Consider the following 6,561-nt stretch of genomic DNA (forward strand, 5'->3'; position numbering starts at 1 on the left):
AAATCAAAGCAAAAGCTACTCTGCACCTGTCAAAGCATCAGAACTCAACCTGTCGGTTGTGACCACTTTAGATTTCAAGCATCAGATATCCTGCCATATATATATATATATATATATATATATATATACACATATATGTAATTTTGTAATTATGGCAAAAGGACAGTTGTATAGGAGAAACAAAATGATTTCAAATGAGGGTCCTCACAATATGAGAATTTGTATTAAAGCATTGCAGCATCAGGAATGTTGAGAATTCCTCTCCTAAAGTGAGGAATATGTTACACTATGAAGACCATGAAGACCATAGTGCTATGAATTTATCATGTACATACCTAGTATATTCATAAGAATACCAAGAAGCAAAAGCTATGATGATATTATGGCTGCCTGAATTTGATAACACTCCCTTGTTTTAATGCTTGATTTTATGGCTAAGTACTCTCCCAAGTATGTGTATTTATGCTTGCTTCCAATACATACTTACAATGGCTTCTAGTTTCTATGCTTTCCCATGAAGCTAACCTGAGTCAGGATATATACCTTGTAATTTTGGTTCTCCAGTGGAATAGCTGAATCTAATAATACTTAATCTAAAGATTACGGTGACACTGTTTTTTCATTATGTCAAATATTAGGCCCAAGGACATCAACTCATTGGAGGATCTCATCTCCAATAACCCCTTTGAAGTCAGTGTATATCATACATGTACAATATCCATTATGGAGGGAAGATGCAAAAATGAGGTGTGATTTGCAGTGTCTTGGTTTGAAGTTGGTTAGCAACTACAATTCAAATAAACCAGTTGTGTTTGACAGTAATACCCTAGGCTTTATTCCACAGAAACTAAAATTATCTGAAAGGAGGAAAACCCCTTTGTGTACATGAATTCCAGAGGTCTGTTTATAAACAATTTTGTTAATTGGTAATTCATTGAAGAAAGCCCAGGGCAGTGTTTGTGATTTAATTCCTGGGCTGTGGTTCTTGGGTTCTCTACGAATTCTGTTTCAGCAAATCAGTCCAGTAAGCAGCACCCCTCCACTGCTTCTTCACCAACTACTGAGTCCAGTTGGCTTCAATATGTTGGGTTTTTTTTTTTTCTGACTTTACTCTTGTGTCTCTGGCCTCTCTGACTCTTTCAATCCTTGCTCCCCCTTTTCTGTAGAATCTCCAAGCCCCATTTAATGGTTGGCTGTTGGTCTCTCCATATATTTAAGTTAGCTGCTGAATGAAGACTTTCTGATCAGTTAGGAAGCCTCTTTTCTGGTTACAGGAATTGCCATGTTCTGGTTTCATATCTGCCATTGCTAGGAGTTCTTTCATAGGGCCACTCTCATAGATTCCTATGAGTTTCCATTCCTAGAATTCTAGTGGAGAGCCACTGGAGCAGGAGACAAGGGTTATTTTCTTCAGTGTCATAGCCACTGATTTTTCCCTGTTCCAGGGATCACTTCAAACATGTGACCATGTGTGCTGCCCATGTTAAACCCATCCTGTCACAAATAACAAAAACAACAAAAGTAAGAGTCAGAAAACTATTTATTGAGAAAAGAGTCTCTGATATGTGAATTATTCAAATCTATAACATCCATGTAAGAAATCATCAGAGAATCACATAAAAGAAGAAAATAAAACACATAACATTACTGCTGTAGAAGCATAAAAGTTCATAGTCTAAATTATAACATAATTTCACTCCATTTTGATCAGACTACAATAAGGAATACTGAGGGGCCCATGGTGATTTTACTGAGATTCCACACAATTATGCCATATGAATTTAAGATAGAGGGTTTCAACCTATTTGTACTAACCTCCATGGGGGTAAAATGTTTATTTCAAATTGGGTTAATATCACATATTTTTAATATCACAATATATAATATTAAAAATTTACACTTACAGAGAGCAGTGGAAATAATTTTAGGTTTCTTGGTCAACAAAATCTGAGACACTTTTTAAAAGTGTTAAAGCATTAGAAATATTGAGCATCACTATTTTAAGAAAGGAAAGGTTAGGTTATTAATTTTGAAGTTATGCTAATTCCTACCTTTCTGCTACATCCACAGCTTGTTCAGAACTGTTTTTATTCTCCCTCTATGTGGAGAGACTAATTTTCTTATTATACTGAGTTAATTTACACTCTTTGTTCTCCTTGTGTTTTTGTGGTTAAGTGAATAGGATACAGACCTTGACAGAGAGAGAATAATAATGAACATAGTGTTTTGGACACTAGGAGGCTCCTAGTTTATTTAGAAAAATATCAGTCCTCACTATTTACAAGTATTTGTCAAATAAGTTTTGCATGAGTGAGTAAAATTTTGTTATTGGTGCCTAGCATTAAGCCCTTGAGTGCTTATGAGTATTGTATTCAGTGGTAAAATAATGCTTGTCAATTGTCAGAGCATGACCTAAGCTTGAATTTCTTCAATGATTTGTTTGGTGTGAGTAAGAAGAATACATAAGCAAATGTAAAAGATAGGTGCCATTGTATATAGGCTCTGATCTTTCAGGTTGACTTATTCACTTTATCATGAACAAAGACTGATTTTCTTACATTTTACATGTTTCTTTAAATATCTCACCATATGGTATGGACATTGTCTAATATATTTCTATATATCATATCTATTTTATATTTCCTAGAGCAGGGCCCATTAGGGTATGCTATAACAAATAGACCCAACATATTTACCAATTATATGTAGAAAGAAAGTGCATCAGACATCTATAATAGTCACTGCATTTTATCTAAGCTAACATTACCATAACAATTCTATTTCAGTTAAGCTTAAAGCCAAATGTAAATTAAATTCCTTTCCAAACTAAAACATGATTTTTCTTTACAGATATGGTAATACTAATACTCTGATTCATATACTATATTCCAATTTTTAATGACTGTCAATATAACGTTTGTTATGAGGATTTTAAAAATTACTGAGAATAAGTATAAAATAATCCATATTAACAGACTATTCTTAGCAGAAATGGTAATACTAATGCTCTGCTCCTTATATTATATTCCAATTTTTAATGACTGTAAATAGAACATTTGTTATGAGGATATTTAAAAATTACTGAATAAATATAATACTCCATATTAACAGAGTTCATATTGAATGAAAATTATATCAGCAATCCTATTTAAAAGAAAACAAAATGTATATTCTATACAGCAAGGTAGGGTTTATTTATCTCTTGAGATTGAGGCACAGTTTATATTCTATAGAGGTTAAAGTTCAATTTTTGCTTTTGGTCCTAAAATTAGATTTACTTAAAATGAGATCCTTGGTCCACGACTGGATTTTCATGTTCCAACCTCACATTTTACAGTGACAACATGCTGACAGAAGGCATGCTTTTCATCTGAACTGAACCTTCCATGCTTTGCAACTGATATTAACTTCAGTCCCCTTATCATATAATTGGAGTCCTGGTCCATACAGTATATTTGTAGTGCATTTCCATTTTCAAGTGTCCATTGCCACATGTCACTGCCAGAGTTGGAGATTTCAAACTTTCATTCTTATCACCAAAAGCACTATTAAGTGTCCCAGGACTCCCTTAGAATAGTGTCACATACAGGTCACTTTCAAGTTTACTACTTTCAATTAGTTTGCAATTTGAGAAGTTTACAAGTAGATTTATCCATTTTAAACTTACCCTTCCTTCAGGAAGTATTGATGGAAACACCAGAATGATGAGAAAATACATCAGTGGGAATGAAGCCATTGCTGGAACTAATCAAAGATGTTTTAGTTGAAGCAAGCAGTGCATGAGACACAGATGGTAACCAAATATATGGACAGAAGTTATGCTGAAGTAACATTATGTAATAAATTATTTGATGGTATAACAAGGGAAAAGAAAACATGTAGGGCCCTGTAGTTTTATTGTCCAAACCTTACCTTTCATAGGGCAGACATATAATCTAAACATCTTTGCCTATGCATCAAGAGTATATTTGCAAATGGTATCCCTAACTTCTTTTTGAACAAGTCTATCACTCTATTCCTCTGTCTTCAAAAGGAAAATTTGAGAAAAACTTACTAATTTTTGAAAGTTGGTTTTCATATGTACCATTTTTATTTTACAATTTTCTGTTTAAAACTATCATCTATGCTTTATATGAATTGGAGTGCCATGGTTGTGGTTGTGCAGACAATAATATAGCAACACATTAGAAATGCATTTTTGAAGAACAATTGTAAATTATGCTTTTTTAGCTACTTGCATCAATTTCATTTTATTCCTTTAGTACAAAATATAAACATAATTTATGAAGTGTATATTTATTCTATATCATTTCATTCATTTGTGCTTTAGGAGATAGGTAATTTCATATGTTTATGAAGATTCAAACATGCATGCTCCATTCCATTGCCTGGAGTTTCACGTCTCCATATCCTTTAAATGCTGATTCACTTTCCTGCTGCAATTCATAGAAATAGATTAACATACAAATTAAGGCGTGGTACAATTTTTATTTATTTGGTGCATATTCTCAACTTCCTAATTATTTTAGTAAACTAGGTTACATGCTTCAAATTCCTATCAGGCTCAAATATAACAGAGAGTCCTAATTAGCAAGCATCTAATAAAATTTTTGTTATTTTTGGTTTTTCTTTGTTTGTATTTTTGCTACAAAAATGATTTTGTTTCTATTTATTTATGTATTTATTTATATTAGATATTTTCTTTATTTATATTTCTAATGTTATCATCTTTACTTATTTTTAATACAATTTATTCTTTTCCTCTTATCAAAACTTTCCATTTACTCCATACTTTCTTTTACATCAGTGACTATTTGTTGAAATTTATGACTAAAATTAGTGTCAGAAATTCTTCATAATTATCTGTAATGTCTTTTTCTTGTTCATACTTCATACAGAAAAATGAAAACAAATGACTTACAAAACATGCTTGTTTACTCTGTATCAATATGCACACATGGTCTATACCTTCAGACTAATGGAATTCATTCTTTCACGTGGTGGAGCAGGAAACAGTGAATTGTAAATAAAACCTGGGTTTCCTATGACACTTTAAGCAAATTATCACTTTAACAATTGTCTGACTATCATGTACAGATGAGGAAATACATTGAAATGGAGTGTTCTAGCCATCAATATGATGTTTTGCTATATGTTACTTCCTACTTGACCAGGTTGTTATGTGAAGATGGCTGGGCATTCTCATAATTTCCTATATATTTCAAAGATTAAGGTTTCTGATGTGTCACTAGGCACTATATAATTAGCATTGTAACTATTGTAATCTGACATTGAAACTTACATGCTCTACAGAATTAGCTAGAATTGCTTAGTTCATACCTTTTAATTCTGAGCAGCTCCTGTTTCAAGTTCTGGTGTCATTCTCTGGTTCGCCTCTTTTCTTTGTATAGAGGCGGGTCTTTAGAGATTTGAAGCCTGACGTGGTTGTGTGACATTGGCTGCTCTTTCTAGCAAAGTGATTTAATTGAAATGTTTTTCTTGGGTTCTGATTCTTGAACATCAGGATATTTAAGATAGTGACATAAGATGGCAGACCTGAATAGGTTCCCTGCATGTGATTGGTGGGTCAAAATATCTACTGGGTTTTTTTGTTTGTTTGTTTGTTTGTTTTGTTTTGTTTTTTTTAACACCTGAATATTTGCCTTTACTACTTTTTCAAGCAAGATATAGGTAGGGTTTATTCATATCCATATTCACTATGTGAGAATAGCACTTTGTTTAGTTCACTGTGTGTGTGTGTGTGTGTGTGTGTGTGTGTGTGTGTATGTATGTGTGTGAGTATGCCCATAAAAACTGAATAACTGTATTACAATTTTTCTATATTTTACCCAGTTTTTTTCTCTTTCATGCTATGTTGTCTTCCCATTCTGATGGCAGAACTTTTTTTATTTTTATTTACTTTAATGTTTGATTCAACTACATTGACTAATCTGCTTGTTTTCGTAACAATTCCATGGAGTTTTTGTTTCTATTTCTCTGTAGTACTGCTTGAGCTGAGAGATGGCAATATACCCAAAAGTTCTTTTATTACACACGATTACCTTACCTGGCTTTGTTTGTTTTTTGCTTTGTTTCTCTGATTTTCAACAAGAAGCTATTTTTTTTTCTTTCAAATTCTTTAGAGAATTGTGTTGAAATTTTTATGGTAATTGTGTTGATTGCTTTGGGAATTGGTAAATTGCATTTTTAAGATTGCCATTTTCAATATGTTAATCATACTGATCCACGAGTATGGCTAATATTTTTATCTTTTGATATTTTCCTCCATTTCTTTCTTTATAGACTTGAAGTCCTTATCATACTGTTCTTTCATTTGCTTTACTAGAGTTACACTAAGATATTTTATGTTATTTGGAGCTATTGTAAAGGGTTTTGTCTCTCTAATTTCTTTCTCGTCTCATCTATCATTTGTATAAAGGAGGGCTAATAGTTTTTTTTTTTAGTTAATTTTTAATCTACCTATTTTGCTAGAGGTGTTTATTTACCCTTGGGGTTCTCTGGTATAAGTTTGGGGGTTGTTTGTGTATACTAGCTTATCAT

Source organism: Mus caroli, chromosome 17, assembly GCF_900094665.2.
Source record: "Mus caroli chromosome 17, CAROLI_EIJ_v1.1, whole genome shotgun sequence".
NCBI classification, from domain to species: Eukaryota; Metazoa; Chordata; class Mammalia; order Rodentia; family Muridae; genus Mus; species Mus caroli.